Raw genomic sequence first — 18,072 nt, 5'->3', positions numbered from 1 at the left:
GAGACCACTGTGATGGATGAGGCAGTGGCCAATTAACAGGTAAATATCACAAGACTGATGAGCAAAGCCATCTTCGTTAAGGCACAACCAATTTTACAGAGAGATACTGTTCTCTACCATAGAAATTCTAGCATATGTTGTTTGAGAAACATCAGCAGTCTTACTATTTCAAATCCATATTCCTTTGGCCTGTTAAAGAAACCTCTCAAGATTAAACTTTTTGCCACCCCTAGTAAACATATTTTAAACAGAACCCCAACTTTAAAATTACAATATTAGGAATAACTATGAAATCAACTATAATGTTATGATAAATAGCATATAAATATTTTCTATCCTTCCTTACCCTCTTTAAATAAAGGGTAATGACTAAACCATTGCTTTGCATTTTTAAAAAATCTGCATGTTAACGGAGTTTTTACTTCAAGTTTTTATTACATGACAATGAAATTATTTCAACTCTTAATTTCAACCAAACACAGAATCAAAGAATCTGGAACTTGCAATAATTTATTTCTGCATTATCAAATATTTTTTTCTTTAGTCATAAAAATGCAATTAAGGGTGCACGGATGGTTCAGTGGCACAATGCTTGCCTTTCATGCGGGAGACCCTGGTTCGATTTCCGGACCATGTACCCAAAAAAACAAAACAAAATGCAATTAAAAAGGGCATAGTACATCCATTCTTATCTATTTCTGATGAGCAAATAAATTTATATAATTTTTTGAAAAGGCTATTTGAATATACTAAGAGTCTTTTATTAGTTATCTACTTTTATATAGCCAATTACCCCAAAATAACAGACATTTTTTCTCTCTTAATTTCTGTGAGTCAGAAGGGATTCAGGAGCTGCTTAAGGTTACAAGCGCATGCAATGAGACCATGGATGGAAACCGGGTATAAGGAAGGGGTAAGGAGGGCGGCCTGACATGTCAGACCCCAGCACCCCATTCGTGAGAGTGAGCGGTCCCTTGCATGTCTGCTTTCTGGAAAGTCTTCAGGGGAATGGATAGAAGAAGGGCAACTAAGAATTACACGTTGAGTTCATAAGAGCTCTACCTGCAGAGCTTCCATCCTATTCCATCCTTGTTCTCATTACATACACTTGTAACGTACTGTCTGTACTCTACCCAGGTACTGTGAAATCCTTTCTTACTAGTTTTCTGTATCCATCCCCCATGCCCAGCCCCCTACTCCTCCACCCCACCCGCACCCACCCCTGCTACCAGGTGCTTTGCTATTAAGGGCTTGTACCTGCAACTTTCTTCTAAGAGTTCCTTCGAGCTACCCGACTACTTTGGCTGTAAACACAAAGCTGAAAGTGCTCGGGAGCTCACATCTCACCCACTCACCCTAAATGCCCTTATGATTCACACACATGCACAGAGCAGCCCTTAGCCAATAACTGATGGATGTGGGAATACAAAAGCCCAGCTCCCTTGCCTCTCAGCACGACAAACTCTGAGGTGTAATTTATGCTCCAGAGCTCCTCTGGGGATCACACTGTGAGTGAGACTTGGCCTGTAATGTCACTCTTTCTTGGTGTCTTCCCCTGTCCCTTTCCTACCCTACTTCCCAGTGCCCTTTCCAATTCTCCTGGGAGCTCTTCCTTAATGAACCCTTTGCAAATAATTACTCTCCTCAAGAGATTTAGTTGCCTGGAGACCAGGGATGTTAAAGGTCCTTCACTGCAAAGAACATCTCACACAACCAAAAACTGTGCTGCCCAAAGCGGCCATATCACTCTGGTCAAGAAACAATGGGAAAGAAAACCCAAAAAAGAGTACTTGGCTAGGACCAAAACCAGAGAAAGTCGAGTTGTTTGGATTTGGTTGAGGAGGAGGAATCAGTTAATGACATTGAAAGGGAGTGGTCAGAGAGAGATGGGGGGGGGGCAGGGAAACCAAGCGAGTCTGCTGTACAGAAATCAAGAGAGGCATTTCCAAAGTATGGGGGTATCAGCAGTGTTGAATGCTGCCAAGAGGTCACATCAGGCAAAAACAGGGCAACAGCCACTGGTTTTGCTCCACAGAAGTCAATGGTGCCCTTGGCAAGTGCAGTTTCAGAGGAGTGGGGAGAGTGAAGCCAGATTAAAGTCAGTTGAAGAATGAACGGGCTTAAATGAAGGGAAGACAGTTCAGGTGCCTGGCCTTGAATATGTGCAGAAAAATAGGAGGGTAATTGCAGAGGAATTTGCGACAAGGAGAGATTTTTTTAAGAACACATTTGCACAATGATAGGAATAATTCAGTAGAGGAGAAATAGAGGGCACATGAGAGAAAGGAAAAAAAGAGATGGAATATAGTTTGAGCAAGCAAGAAAGAATGGGACCTAGATCTCCCAAAATTTATTAACCTTTCCCAAGTGCTCAGTTCTTAGAAACATAATGGTTGATTTCCTCCCCACGCCACTTCTGATCCTTCCACTGGGGAAAAGAAATGCATTAATTCTTTTCCATAATGACTCATCCTCCCCAAGACTTCCTGCTAAAGCATTCACAAAAAATTTAAACCTCACACACGCCATATATTCCATTCCAATGTCCTGTGCTGCCTTTAATGTGCTGGGCAGGTAAAGAGTCACTTTGATTTTTTTTTAAATCAGAGACGATGTCCATTTACATGACAATCATGCATAAAACACAGGATTCTCATATACTACCCTATTATTGCCACCTTGCATTGGTGTGCTACACTTCTTATGATTGATGCAAGCACATTTTTATAATCGTACTACTGACTAAAGTCCATGGTCTAACTTAGGGTTCACTGTTTGCATTGTACAGTTCCATGGATTTTTTAAATGCTTATTTGTAGTAACATATATACAACCTAAAATTTCCACTTTTAGTCACATGCAAGTATATAATTCAGTGCTAGTAGTTACATTCTACTGTGCCACCATCACCACCATCAATTACCAAAACGTTTCCATCATCCCAAATAGAAACCCTGTACATTTTAAGCCTCAATTCCCTATTCCCTACCCCCACCCAGTCCCCTGGTAAACTATATTCTAGATTTTGACTTTATGATTTTGCTTATTCTCATTATTTCCTATCAGTGAGATCACATGATAATTGTCCTTTTGTGTCTAGTTTGTTCCATTAAATAGGATGTCTTCAACCTTTAGCCATGTTGTCAGATGTATCAAAAATTAATCCCTTTTTACAGCTGAATAATAACCCATTTTGTATATATACCAAGCTTTGTTTACTTATCCATCGGTTAATGGATATTTGGGCTGCTTCCATCTTTTGGCAACTGCAAATAAAGCTGTTATAAATATCAGTGTGAAACTATCTTTCCAAGTCCCTGCTTTCATTTCTCTCGGGTATATACCTAGAAGTGGGATCTCCAGATCAGATGTAGAAATTAAGTAATTTTCTACTTAACTTAAAAGACAAATTCCACTACCCTTGACTCCTAAATAGTCTGTGGCATCTATGGAGGTGTATGTTCAGATACTTTAAAGGAGAATTTGCTGAAAGGAACATAGCAGCTACACTTCTAGGATCCATCCCTTCACTCATGCCCAAGGGACTTTCTCTGCTCAGGCTGTTCCCAGCCAATGACTAAACTCAGCAAAGATCTCAAGTTGGGGGTGAATCCTACCAATACAAGACTCCCCCAACTGGCAATCTATACTCTGAGGCTTCTCATCAGTCTAATCTATACTTTCTCAGAACTGCACTGCAGTCTATTTTTCTTTCCATAAATCCTCCTTACTAACCCCTCTCCTCTTACAGAGGTCAGACCTGCAGTACAGTCTAACAATTTTCTCTCTTTTTTCTGTTCCCTCTCTTTATCTTTCACAATTATTTCCTACCAAAAAAAAACTTCTCTACTTCTAATTCTGCCTTGGTGTCTGCTTCCTGGGGTAGGCCCAAGCTGCTACAAATTTCTCCTTTTGACATCTAAAACATACCCCTTGACTGGCATTTTATTTCACTGATTTCATTTTTTAAATGCCACATGTATAGCATTTTTCAGCCAAAGACTTAGCATCTGAACAAATATTAAATCAAGTTTTTGTGCTTTCATGAGATAGATGATTAGTAAATTGTTGTTATTATTGACACTGATGTTAGTTTTATAAATGATTGTTGCAACCTCCAAAGGATCTGGCACCAACTCACATCTGTCTGTTCCCTATTGAATAAGCATAACTCAGTAGATTGTTATTCTCATTATTTGCTCTTTCCCAACAAAGAAATCACAGTGCACAGTTGCCAAATGAATAGACTAGAATAATGTCATGATACAAATGAAGCAAAGACTACCACCCAGGCATTCTGTATCAGTAGGTTTCTTAGTCACAAGCTATAGCTAGCCAAAGCAAAAAGGAATTCATGGGAGGAAGGGGACTCACAGACTCAACAGAGGGCCAAGGTACCAGTCTTGGGAATGGATTAGGAGAACTGAGGGGACCCTGAGTGTCAAGAAGCAGAGGAGGGGACTCCAGAATAGTTTCACGGCTGACCAGGATGCTGCTTCCACCAATGTGGCACGTCACCTGCAACCATCTCCCACACCCCTGTGTCCATCTGGCAGGCCCCAAGTCAAACAACTGCCACATGACTGCACCAGGGGAAAGGAGAGTGGAGATTCAGAACGGCCATGGAGAGGGGGGCAGATGACACTGCCACCAAGGCTATGAACAAAGGAAAGAGGAAATCCCCTGAAATTAAAGTGGTATTACGAAGGGGTTGGGTGCTAGAAGGTAAGAAAAAAATTAAAAGACAAATTCATCTTTCTGGATGTCAAACCAGTTCTTTTCGATTGTTTTTAAGCCATGGGAAGTTTGTTCAAAGAAAATATTAGCTTAGTGGTTCTTAATTCTGGCCACATGGAAGAATCACCTGGGGAATTTTTATAAACCCTGAAGACCAAGTCATAACACAAATCAATTAAATAAGAACCTTGGGAGTAGGGCCAAGGCATCAGTACCTTTCAAAGCTTCCCAGATGATTCCAATGTACAACTGTATTAGTAGAAAGCCCAAGAGATAAAGTAAACATAGCAAAGCTACTCCAGCTGGGTGGGGGAGTTGGCACCTCCTCTATCCCCATTGGTCCCTGAAGCACCTCTACGGAATCTTTTTTTGTATCGGCACTTAAAACAGGCTGCAATTGTACATTTGTTGACTTCTTTATTTTTCCTACGCTCCAAATCCAATCTCTCAGATTGGCTCAATCTTCAAAAAGTATTCAGAATCTTACTACTTCTCACCACTTCCACTGCTGCCACTCTGGTCCAAGCTACCATCTTCTCTTGCAAGGACTGCTGCAATAGCTTCCTAAAGGTCTCTCTTTCAATACCTGCCCCCTGAAATCTGTAAATAAACAAGGATGGCTGTGCTCCAATAGATTGCATTTGTGAAAACAGACAGCAGGCTGGATTTAACACAAAGGCCTTAATTGCAGCCCCAGCTCTACAAATTGGTCACCTTGTTACAGCTCCAGCCTATCTTCCTGCTCTCTTCTTCTCTCACACTGGCCTCCTAGAACATCCAAGGCACTCTCCTGCCCTCTGCCTCTGATGCTTTTCCCTTGACTAACTCCCTTGCTCAAGTCTTTGTTTAAATCAGCTTCTCAATAAGGTCCACAATGACTACCCTATTTAATACAGTAACCTGCCTCCCCACCCCATCCCACCCTACCCCCATGGCACTCAAGATCCAGCTTACAGTCTGATTTTCTTTTTTACTATAGCACTTTTCATCTTTTAAACAAACTTTATAGTTTACTTATTTATGATTTCCTGTCTATCTGGAATGTAAGCTCCACAAGGGCGGTGCATCTGTCAGAGGTCAATCAGAGAATCAGAATCACTGTGCCAGATAGAAAATACAGGATCTGTCACAGGGATTAGTCATTATGCAATTGTGACAACAGGTGGGGCAGGCTGTTACCTCTGCATCTGGTATGGAGACTACAACCCTATAAGTCAACCATTCCACGAGTCAGGAAGTCAGGAAACGTGGATATGGAGGAAACACAGACACTAGAACTCACAAAGACAACAGGATCCCATGAGAACAAACTGGAAGGCACATCTCTCTCACCAACTCCAACTTCCATGCTGCAGGTAATCAGCAGGAGAAGCTGGTGCCCTTTGCCAGAAGCTGCACTCACACCCGTTGTGCACCTAGGCCTCAGGGAAGCAGGAGGAGATGCAACAGGACCTGAAGGATGGAATTCCAGGCTATTGCAGGCCAGGAAGGAGGTCCAGCTAGGGATCAGCTCCAACTAGCAAACACACTCTGCACCACTGCCTGATGCCACACACAGATCTTTAAAGACTAAAGTCTGTGCTCTACTTCTGCCCTCCTGACCTTATGCAAATCCATCTTCTGGTCATCACCAACCCAGAGCTTTACAGGGCAAGAAATTCTGGGAAATGCAGTTCTGGCTTAATAGGTTAGCATCGTATAAAGGCATCAGAAGGAAGAATAATATGTTTATTGGTTTTACTGTTGAATTAGAATCCCAAGAACCTAATACAGAGCGTGACACATATTAGGTGCTCAAAAAACAGTTGTTAAATGAATGAATGAAACTTGGGTGGTTATTTGATTCATATCAGCTTCCCTACTAGTACGCAAGTTCCATGAGAGCCGAACACCACATCTGCGGTGCCCATCATAATATTCCCAGCCTCCAGCCCCACATTCAGTGTGTAGGTTTGCAAACTCTACATTCAGGGAAACACTGTCCAGCAGCCACAAATAACTAGAGAAATTCCAACCCTAGTGGCATCTTTGCAAAAATTCCAGAGGGACATTCACACAGTCCCACAGCACTACTTCTTAAAATCCTCTTTCTCTACTCCTCAAACCCTCAGTGTCTCCTATATCTGGGAAGCCACCCCAAGGCTTTCTCCTCTCTCCCGCAGCACCTTTGCTTCTCCCGTCCCCATCTCACCTTTTTCTACTGAATCTTCTTCTCCCTTATCTTTCCAATGTAAATCTACTTATCCACTCACTCCCACTCTACCATGAAGCACCTGATATACAACATAAGCCCCCAAAATGAGCTGACAAATTCAGTCTCCTTTAGAAGATTCTATATGCGTGTATGTATGTATGTCTACATGTATATGTACATATATGTGTGTATTGGTTTCCTAAGGCTGCCAGAATGAAATATAAGCATTCCAGAAATGGAATGGTTTTCAAAGGGAGTTTATTAAGTTGCAAGTTTACAGCTCTAAGGCCTTAAAGATGTCCAAACTAAGGCATCTAGAGAAAGACACCTTGACTTAAGAAAGGGCTGATGACATCTGGGGGGTTTCTCTGCCAGCTGGGAAGGTACACAGTGATACCTAATTTCTTTCCCAGCTTCTCATTTCAAACAGCTTTGGGGAGTGGTGGGGGAGGCTGTTCTTATTTCTCTGTGTCAGTTCTGAAGCTTTTTACAAAATGGTTTCCTCTTAAAGGACTCTAGTAAGCAACCCACCTTGAATGGGTAGAGACACATCTCCATGGAAACCACCTAATCAAAAGGTCCCACCATCGCTGGGTGGGTCACACCTCCATGGAAACAACTTAACTAAAAAGATACCACCCAACAGCATTGAATGAGGGTTAAAGAACATGGCTTTTCTGGCGTACACAACAGTTTCAGACTGGTATTTTATATATATATACATGTAAATTTAACATATTTCCTTTTCTCCTTGCCACTGAAAGAATAACAAGACAAAAGGAAGAACAAATAACAAATAAATGAATTAATTTATAAGTACAGTTTTGAAACCATTGGCCCAAACTACTGTTCTTCATTTCAACAGTCCTGCAATTGTATGAACTATTTACTGGAAATAGGACCCGAAATGAATAATTAAGTCCCTTTGTATGCTAATAAAATAGAACCAAACCAAATGATATTTCAGAGTATTTATGTTTATTTTATATGTGTACATATATGTTGATGAAAATATTCTAAATTTCATCAGGATATTAACTTGAGAAAAGTACACTTATTCTGGCACATAAGAACCTGTCATTTAAAACCTTTCTAAAGCATGCCTTTGTGCTTATGTAATCTATGAAGCTAACATAATACCGTGAAGTCAAAATTATTCCTTTAATAAAAGTACTGACAGTAAAGAAATGGATAACATAAAAATATTTTTATTTGGCTTTGAAACACATTACATAATTTTTTGTAGCCAATCCATATTTCTATGGATTTTGTACTAGTATTGAAATGAGTTTGCATTTTCTAGCACATGTTTATATTCAGGAAAAGTCAGTGTCAAATTTGCCACTAATAATATAGAGAGAGGGTAATCCAAAGGCAAAAATAATCCAGTTTTAGCCTTGCTGAAACAGAACATGAAGCGTTCACTAGATACAATAAACAATACAGGACAAAGAACAGGGCTGTGTGCCTCTGACACATCCAGAGAAAGGCAAAGAAACTAGCAGGAAATCCCCAAGCCTCTGCCACATTTATTCTGCGTAAAGGTCAAATTTAGCAGGGGGTAAATCACACACCCTTAATACTCCCTGAAATTCATTTCCCAGGACAAAGATAAAGACTTTCTCTATACCTCACCCCCAAATTAAGGAACAAGCATATATTTTCTAAAAGATGATCTAATATGTGTGACTGATAAGGCCAAGAGTAAAAATCCTACAGCCACTAGGATTTGTGATAAACGGATTCTGGAGTCAGCCAAAACCATAAAAATCTCCCTGCTACAACGTCCTGGATCAGCCCAATTCAGAACAGTTCTCCCTCATTTAAGAGCTTCTGGGGTAACTATTCAAATTTTCCTTGCTGACAGACCTGCTAGTTTTTCAGTCACTCTAGAATCAGACAACTTCAGTGTTATTTAAAACACAAAACTCCTATCTACTCTTCAACTAAGTCCCTGCAATCACAAAGTAGACTTTGTTTCTTTATGGGGAAACAGCCCTGCTCAGCAATTCGAACTTTAGATAAAGCCAACATTGTGGCTCATTGTGAGGACAGTCATTTTAAAAGAATCATGGTCATGAATCAGTTTGCACTCAATGCTCTAGAAATAAACCTAACTTGATTCAATGAATCATGTAAGTCTGGGAGAATAAAGTAAAAAAAAAAAAAAAACTAAGAAAGAAATCACACTAATATAGAGGAGAGGAAGAATGTCGTATGATTGAATTACATTTCGTGGCTATGGTGAGAAACTAGGAAGGGCACATTGTCTCTTTCAGTACTATAATGGTCAGTTTTGTGTGTCAACTTGGCTAGATTATGGATGGAGTCTGGTTGTTTGCTCAAGTACTGGCCTAGATGTTGCTGTGGAGATATACTGAAGATGTGATTTGCACCTGTAATCAGGTGACTTTAAGTAAAGGAGAACACCCTAGATAAAACTTATCAGTTGGAGGTCATAAGAGGAAAGACCTGAAGTTTCAGGAAAGAGAAGAAATGCTGCTTCAAGACTACATCCTTTGCTCATCCTTGAGTTCCTAGTCTGCTAGACTCCCCAGTGGGTTTCAGACTCCAAACTTCAACCTCAGCTCTTACCAGAATTTCCAGCCTTGCCAGCCTAAACTAGAGAATTCAAACTTTCCAGCTGCCACAATCATGTAAGCCAATTCCTTAAAATAATACACACACACACACACACACACACACACACACACACACATCCTGTTGGTTCTATTTCTTGGAGAACCCCGACTAATGCAGGCCCACTGACATGGGGTGCTGTCATTTGGTAACATTCCTTAAACAAAAGGAATTTATTGGCTCACAGTTCCAAGCACCAATCACTTCCTAAATTAGTATGACCTAAAATTTATTTGCTCAGCAAATCTGTCCACTCCTCTTTGAGCTTGTAATAATAATTACATGGAAATAATGAACTTGACTGCCATTTTGCAATAACAAAGTCTTTTGTTTCTTAACATAAAAAAAGAAAGTTTCACTTTAACCTCTTTCATTTTCTGCTTTTCCCAGAGGAAGGAGGAAATGACTCAGCTTCCTCTAAATACTAGCCATCCCCATTTCTCAAAATATTTACCTACGGTGAGGGTCTTAGATTCACTCAGCAAATACAAGGTATGTACAACTGTATCATGTACTTTGAATAAATATAAATAACACCCCTACCAAATGTATTGTTAAGTATGTTTCTTCCAAATTTATTTCTAACATTTTCATTTGGTATGAACCAACAGGCAACAATTATTTAATTTTAATTTGTATATAACTTGTGTTTCCTGAAAGCCCCCTTGTACGAAATTTTCCCATCACTGAGTTCTCTATCTTTCAGTCAGCCAGAGTTCACTTTTGAGTCTTTTTTTTTTTTCAGGGAACTCTCTTTGATACGTACTTTGCTTACTGTCTTAGTTTGCCAAAACTGCTCTCACAAATTCCACCTAATGGGTTGGCTCACAGCTTCAAAGGCCAGAAGTCCAAAACTGGAAGTTTCTGGTGTTTGCTGCTGGCAATCCTTGGGCTCCCTGACTATTCTGTCCAATAGAGATGTCCTCTCCTTTCTCTTCTGGGTTCCTGCTGACTTCTAGCCTTTTGACTCTGGCTTCCAAATTCTTCTCTTTATGAGGCCTTCAGTAACTGGGATTAACCCCGATAAAGGCCCACCTGTATCAGTTGGCCACAACTTAACTAAAAGTAACATCTTCCAGATAGTCTATTTATATGGAAGAACTATAGAATTATACAGAATGAGAGTCAACATTAAGAACACGTCTATCACACTTACCCTTTCAAAAATGGAATATGCTATACATACACACTTGACAATTTTGCTGCAATAAAAGTCTGATATCAACTTTTGCCTCACCTATCCCTATAACTTATACTCTTCTAGATCTTAATATTATAGTGAAGACATCATAGAGAAGTGTGAATTCCCTTTTGCAGGACACTTAATTTTCTCCCTGGATGCTTTGACAGTATTTATAATTTAAAAATATCATTAGGATATGTGTGATTTTTTTTCATTAATGTAGACGGAGGCTGTATTAGCCATTTCTATATACAGGCTCAGGTCTCTCCCATTATATATTTGAATGTCACACCCACCCTTTTGCTCTGGTCTCTTTTTTAGAAAACTCAATTATCTCCGTTTAATCACTACCCTCTGCCTCTAAATTATCTTTTTTGTCATTATTTTTAACTCTTTGTCCTTTTTCTAAAAGCTGAAGAGATGTTCTCCATGTTTCTGCTTCAGAATCTTTTCACTACCTATTCTTTTTCTTATGTATTTATCCTAGAGTAAAATAAGGTTTACTCTTAGTATTTTCTCCACAATCAGAAAGGCTAGGTTCACCTATTTCTCTCAATTGTCCTTGGAATCTTCCACTCAGATTATGATTCAGAGGGCTGGTTGATGTAAATTTATATTTCCTATTCAGCCTGAAGTAAACGGTATGCGGTGGGAGCCAAGGGCATTCCCAGCAGAGAAATGTCTTTGCACAGCTTCTTCCCAGTGTTGATGAAGCTGCAAAGCCTCCAGCTTTCTGCTTCTGGCTTGTTATTAGCCAGGCCTCCATGCCAGGTAACAGCTGTGCCTCTGCCCGCCCCCGTCTTGGTCCTGCTGCCAATGGAATTGGGCACAAGCCTTACCACTCAGCTGGATGCCTTCCCTGTAGCTGCTGTGTGAAACCAGCTGCCTCCTGGTGCTGCTAATTTCAGCTCTCTGGGCTGCAGAAGTGGAACAGAAATGCAATAGTGTGCTCTATGTGACCCCATGACCCACTCTGTCCATCTTCAGCCTGTACCCCACAGATTGAGAGTATTAATGAGGTTCTCTCAAGGTCTCCTCTACTGCCCCTGCATCCCAGAGAATCTTCTCCTGTTGTGCTCTAGTTCCACTTATGACAGCAACAGCACTCACAAACCCTGGAGATTCCCTGTATCACTAACCGATGCTGATCTGCAACTACAAAGCAAAATCTGCCATCTGTATTTTAAATCTTGTATTCCAATGAGCTTAACAGCCCTAAAACACCACACAATATCACCTGGAGCACTGCACTGCACTGGAGTTGATTCTTGTTGCATAAGAATATTCTTCCCTCAGAACATGTGACAAAGCTAGAAAGTTGTCTTCTCTTTCTTTGCCAGTGCAATCTTCTTACCTTCCACCAAGTCCTAAACTCAGTTCAGGTGTCCTAGGTCAGAAATCCATAGCCCAGACCTCTGCACAAACACAGACAACCCTTTGCAATAATAACTCTCACTTTATGAGTTTGCAAAGTGCTTCATACATAAGCTATCTCATTTGCTTCTCACAAACTCCATGTAAGAGAGGATGGCTATTACCTCTGTTCAATCATTGACTGGTAGGAATATACTCTGCACCCCTTGTGGCTCTGCCCCACCAACATTCTTTACCTTGGGCATCATCTAATAAATTCCCAATTATTTGAGTCCCCCAGACTCTGGAAATCTTTCCAATCTGCCTCCCAAGCTTGATCAGTCTTGCAGGTTCTCTGCTACTGATCCTTCATGTTGGATCCTGTTGTTACTTCCTACCAACTCCTTGGATGGGGCATTTCATACTTCCCCTTGCTTCCTGCTCTGCCTTCCTATGGCCTGCAACCCCTCTGTACCCTTCAACTGTAAGCCACCCTTGCTTTCTCCCATGCCAACCCTGGATGCCAACCCTGGAAACTCAGTAAGGATGGAACCCTGGAATACCTGCATTTCCTGGGAAAGGAAGGCAATTATAGAAGAAATCAGGCTCAAGAGGAGGCAGAAGACAGTGAATAAATGGTCTACCAGGCCAGGAAGCCCAGGTTTGAACTGCAACCAAATCATCTACTAAGGGTGTGATTTTGAACAAGTGTCTTAAACTTTTTAAGCCTCTATGTCTCAACTATAAAAGAATGTAATAATAATATTACACGCCCCCCCAACAACTTTTTGCAAATATTAAATGAGATGGATAGTTAAGTGCTTAGGAGAGTGCTTGGGACCTGTAAGCTCTCATAAATATTAACCATTATTATTACTATTATTATTAATAAGATCAAAGAATGAATAAGTGGAAGAGCTGGGAGTTAAATCATTCTCCATCACTTTCTTTCATTTTTAATAGCACATAATTATAGAAAATTAGTATATGATGGAAGACAGAAATTGTCCCTAAATAGCTTTTGACTAAATGTGGAGAAGCTTGATTATTTAAAGAGCTTACTAGAGGTCAGAAAAATATTACTTTCCCTAGATAAATTATACTTAGTCATTTCCATTATTTCTTTAGACTTCTTTATGAGCTCTAAAGGAAATCTCACTGCTGATAGATGACTTCAAACACATTTTATTTGTCTTGTTTGTAAGCAAATACACATTAATTCCAAGGATTTTCTCTGAGGACTCACGATAGCACATTGCTAGATGTATTCTAAGGGGAATTCTTCTCTCTTGCAGTTAAGCTCTGGAATCATTGCATATAGCCATCCATTATCAAATGCAATTCTGTAGTAGCTTCCTTGGAAACTGAACATGGGCTAAAGAGGCAGCAATATTTGTGACGGCCCCTGACACAGAGTAACTTCAGGATCCTTGCTGAGTAATAATATTCCTTTAGTGGGCATGGTCCAAAGCAGGCTTTCAAAGCAGCCTACAACACAAGTGCCAAGGTCCAGCAGATAATTACCTGCGTTCAAGTGGAACCATATTAGCACTTTCGGTTTTTCCTTAATAACATGTCTGTAGGTTTTGAAATTTTATTTGATGGACAAATTGGCCACCGTGTTTATTGTAGGCCACAATCTTTATGGATTTTGACAGATTGTCTTTTGATAGTTTCCAGCAGACGCTGCTATAGGAGAGGTGATGTGTGCTTGCTCAGATGCTACACTTATCTTACATTTTGCAAGCTTTTAAGACATCCCTTCAGATTTTCTGGCAAGGAGATAAACTCCAGGGGCAGCTAGAGCTCTGAATGGATCCAGATAATCTCTCCATATAAAATGCTTAGTTATTGTTCCTCAGGGTTTAACACGGGTAGTTTGCACTCCATTATCCAAAGGCTCAGCTGGGTGTGATTTTATTCTGCTCATTCTGACAATGACCTTTAAAAGACATAAAATCCATGGCAAATTGGACATTAGACAAACAAACCTAATCTAGATAGTGGAATAGCTACTCTGGGCCAGGGACTGTGATAAATGCTTCACACGCATGAGCTCATTTGATTCTCATTACAACCCTGTCACGTGGGTGCTATTATTAAACCCATTTAAAGATGAGGAACCTACAGTGCAGAAGGGTTAAATAATGTGCTAACACAAATCTGGCAGGCAAGCAGAGGAGGAGGACTTACCCAGACTCCCTGATCCTGGGACCCCAGCTGTCCAGTAACCAAAGCCCAGCCATATCTGTCCTCCTTTTTTCTGATTCTGGAACACACCAAAACAAATTCCACATGAGGGTCTTTGCCAACCTGTTGCCTCAGCTGTGAACACTCTTCTCACGGGTGGCTTCTTTTTGTCCTTCACAGCTCAGTGTAAATATTCCCTGCTTGGAGAAGGGCTTCATTATCACACAGGATGCTAAGGGTTGTCGCAAACAGGGGACAAGAAAGCTGGGCTATTTACCTATCAGCGCCCATCAGTCACTGGTCGAGGGCTCTTCCTGGGGCCAGCTCTGGGCATAAACTGGGTATGCGCCTGCGGCCAGGGGCAAAGAGCTACTGAGGTGACTGGAAGAAGTTGAGCACTGCGGGAATAGCGAGTGGCCAAAAGCGGGTTTCAAGGTTGATTGATCTAGGGGGGGTCACGGATGTCCTCAAGAACCAGATAATTTCCTTCTCTACACTCAGCTACCCACAGTGTCAGGTTTCTACTCAGGAGGATTCACCTCGTGGCCACAGGCCAACTGCCAGAAATGAAAGGCCACATGGCTGCCTTATTCACACCTAGTAAAACAGCAAACAACCTGTTAACCTCTTCTTTTTAGGAGCAGAAAACCTCCCAGACGTCCGGAAAACTCCCCCTTCACATCTCATTGGCTCGAATCGGGTATTATGCCCATTCCTGAACCAATCGTTGTTGACAGGAAAGTGCTTCGTGCTGATTGGTGTAGGCCCCGACTCTTAGACCAATCACTAGCAAGGTGGGGGGCGGGGTGCTGGAAATCTGTTACTATGACCAGGTGCTAATTATCAGGGCTCGGAGCGAGGCTGGGTTGCTCAAGCCATGCCTGATACACATGGGCACTTGGGAGAACTTCCTTTGTTTAGGAAGGAGGAAGGCCATCAAGTGTCCTCTTCATTTGGTATCTCTGCAAATGTTTTAAGACCTTCCCTGGTCTTGAGTATTCTTATCTGGGTAGGCACGGATCTACACCTTCTCTGATGATACAATCTAAAGTAACCACCCTACCTCCAACACTTCAGTTTCATTTGTCCTGGTTTTATTTACATCATAGCCTTTATCACTATCTGATAGATACTTGTTTAATTATTTGTTCACTTTGTTTTCACCACTAGGAAATAAGCTCCAAGCTCTCACTCATAAAATATTGTCTGGAACACAGCAATGCTCAATAAATGTTTGCTGAATGAACTCATGAACGAATAAATGAATCAGTCAACGAATACTGCTCTTATTACACAAAGCCAGAAGACAGGCGAGAGGTAAGCTGCAGCTATGATGATGAGTGGTCCCTCAGTCCCTGGCAGTGTTGGGTGAGAGTGAGAGCCTGGGAGAGGGCTAAGGGTGGGGAATCCTGCTACCCGGGTGTGGGGTGGCTTGGGCAAGGTGCAACCAGTTGGCTAATACCAGTTGGATATCCCTGATGAGGAGAAGCTAGAGCTAAGGTGGGGCAGAGAAAGGCCATTCCGCCTCCTTTGGGAGAGAAGTATCTATTTAAGGGGATTCCTTAAATAGATTTTAAGCAATTTCTATTCCTTAAATAGAAATTAAACAATTCAAGGGAATACTGCTAGGGCAGTGGGATCCCATGTCCCAGAATGGCATACTAAAGCCCCATGCATGTCATACCCCACCCCAGCCACTTATGCCCTCAGACCACTTTGCTTGCTAAAAATGCTAAATTTCATCCAGGCCCAGAGGAGATGTTGGAGAAATGTAGACAAACAACACAGATACCGTTGAACCCCACTATGAACACATTGAAGGTCTAACCAATTAATCGCTACCCTACACATAACCATTTTGGGCACACTGACCCCTCCAGACAGAATGATCATATCCAAAGCATGGTTCTGCTCAGCCATGTGGACTGGTACAGATGCACTGAGCACTCTTGGAATACTGATGCTTTGGACAACAGTTGTGTCCTCCAACTCTCTATAGAAGGAAGCCTAAGTGGTAGCAGCCTGGTCAGAGGTGGAGGCTAGAGAAATTGCCAGGAAGTGTCATTTTTACACAGATCATGTCATTTGGGATACCAGATCTAGCACTATTACACACATTGATACTCTAGAATTCTGACTGTTCTACACACATGTTAAGCCTGAGTCAACGCACACTTCCTGCTCACTGATATTACTCTAGATAAAATGTTTTACTTGTGCAAGCTGTATTCTCCAAAGCAATGAGCTATTGCTGGCCACTTGCACTCTACCTCAGCCCCAGCATTTTCTAGGATATTGCTGTCTTGATTTAGCAGAATTGGTGCCACTAAGGGAATGGGTAAGAAAAACCTCTGCATTAAAAGCAGTACCTGTACATTAGAGGAAGAGCTGCCTAGAATATTGATTAGTAAAATCCTTGCATTCAAGGAAGGCTGGGATGGAGCTTCTCCTTCCAGACTTTTTGGTGAGCATATAGAGTCTATTCTGTTGGCACAGCTTGGATGGCTATCCAGTGCATGTTTCAAGCAGATCCATTATAATAGGTTGCTGAAATTTCTCCAAGATTCTGGCCCTATCTTAAATAGCAGCCCCAATTTTTAATGCTATTTTTTTTCCTTTGCTTCATGAGAATTATGGAGGGCAGCAGACATGGACCACATGAGAATCTATTGGCCTTTCCAAACGGTTTGATAGAAGCAAATATATTCTAAGATGTTCTTAATTTTCAGAAGTATGTTCTGCTACCATCTTCAAAGAAATGGTCCTTTGCCCTTCTCATTTCAATGTGCTTCATCATGGGTTTTCTGTCTCTTAACCTAACCTTTTGTTTTGATTGTTACTTGAGGTATAACTTAAAAACAAAAAAGTGCACTCAACTGACCAACTCATTGAATTTTATCATATATGTAATCACCACCTAGATCAACATATAGAACATTTCTATCACTGGAGAAGACTCCTTGTGCTCTCTCCCTGCTACTATTCTCTTACTCAAATATAACCACTACTTTAACTCATAGTTCCATAGGTGACTTTGGATCTCAATACTTTTTCTTAAATTTTTCTAGGGATGAGGTATTCAAGGCTTCAGGGCACTGCAGTTTGTTCCCCTTGACTTTCTGTTATAAAAACGGGTGTACAGGAAAGGAGAGGATCCCATGGTGACAAAAGAGAGCTGATTCAGAAGGAAGGCTCTGGACCCGGCTAATCTAGTCATTTAGAGCAGTGGTTCTCAATCGTTATTGGTTGTCACAACTGAGGATGAGGGTGGGGAGTGTTACTAGCATCTAGTGCATAGAGGTCAGGATGCTGCTAAACATCCACAATGCATAGGAGAGACCCCTCAACAGCAAACAATTATCTGGCCCCAAATGTCAAGGTGCCAAGTTGAGAAACTCTAATTTAGAGGATGATTGCCTTTAAATAAGGGTTGATTAAGAGCTCTTCCTGTCATCTTTCAGCAGCTTTATATGGCTCTGATTCAGAGTGTGGGCAGATAGTATGTAATCCAAAAATACAATTCTTAATCCAGCTCCATCAATGATACTGGAAATTTCATACAAAATTTGATGTCTTCCCTTTAGTTTTCTCCTCTGTTGCCAGTTTGGGTCTTTTTTGTATATCTTTTCGGAGTACTATAATAGAAATTGGGAGGAGTGTCAGGCACAACTAGTCTGATACAATAATTACCCAGAAGACTATATGTGTGACACTTGTATTAAAAGTGCAATGGACAGGGTGGGCCGCGGTGGCTCAGCGGGCAAAGTGCTTGCCT

At 41.1% G+C, this 18,072-nt stretch overlaps 1 long non-coding RNA gene across 1 annotated transcript in view; it reads right to left on the bottom strand.

Moving 5' to 3' along the window:
- LOC143658023 (uncharacterized) overlaps positions 1–14,965 on the bottom strand; it is a 61,513-nt gene extending 46,548 nt beyond the window's left edge. Inside the window, exons 1-2 of the long non-coding RNA XR_013163074.1 lie at positions 14,575–14,965; positions 14,301–14,376 (exon numbers count right to left, since the gene is read on the bottom strand). This is a non-coding gene — a long non-coding RNA (uncharacterized LOC143658023). The remainder of the gene's footprint in view (positions 1–14,300; positions 14,377–14,574) is intronic.
- Between the last annotated feature and the right edge of the window lie 3,107 nt (positions 14,966–18,072).

The sequence above is a fragment of the Tamandua tetradactyla genome, chromosome 15, assembly GCF_023851605.1.
Source record: "Tamandua tetradactyla isolate mTamTet1 chromosome 15, mTamTet1.pri, whole genome shotgun sequence".
Taxonomy (NCBI): domain Eukaryota; kingdom Metazoa; phylum Chordata; class Mammalia; order Pilosa; family Myrmecophagidae; genus Tamandua; species Tamandua tetradactyla.
Note: the sequence above shows the minus strand (reverse complement) of the source record. Positions and strands in the feature narration are given on the sequence as shown.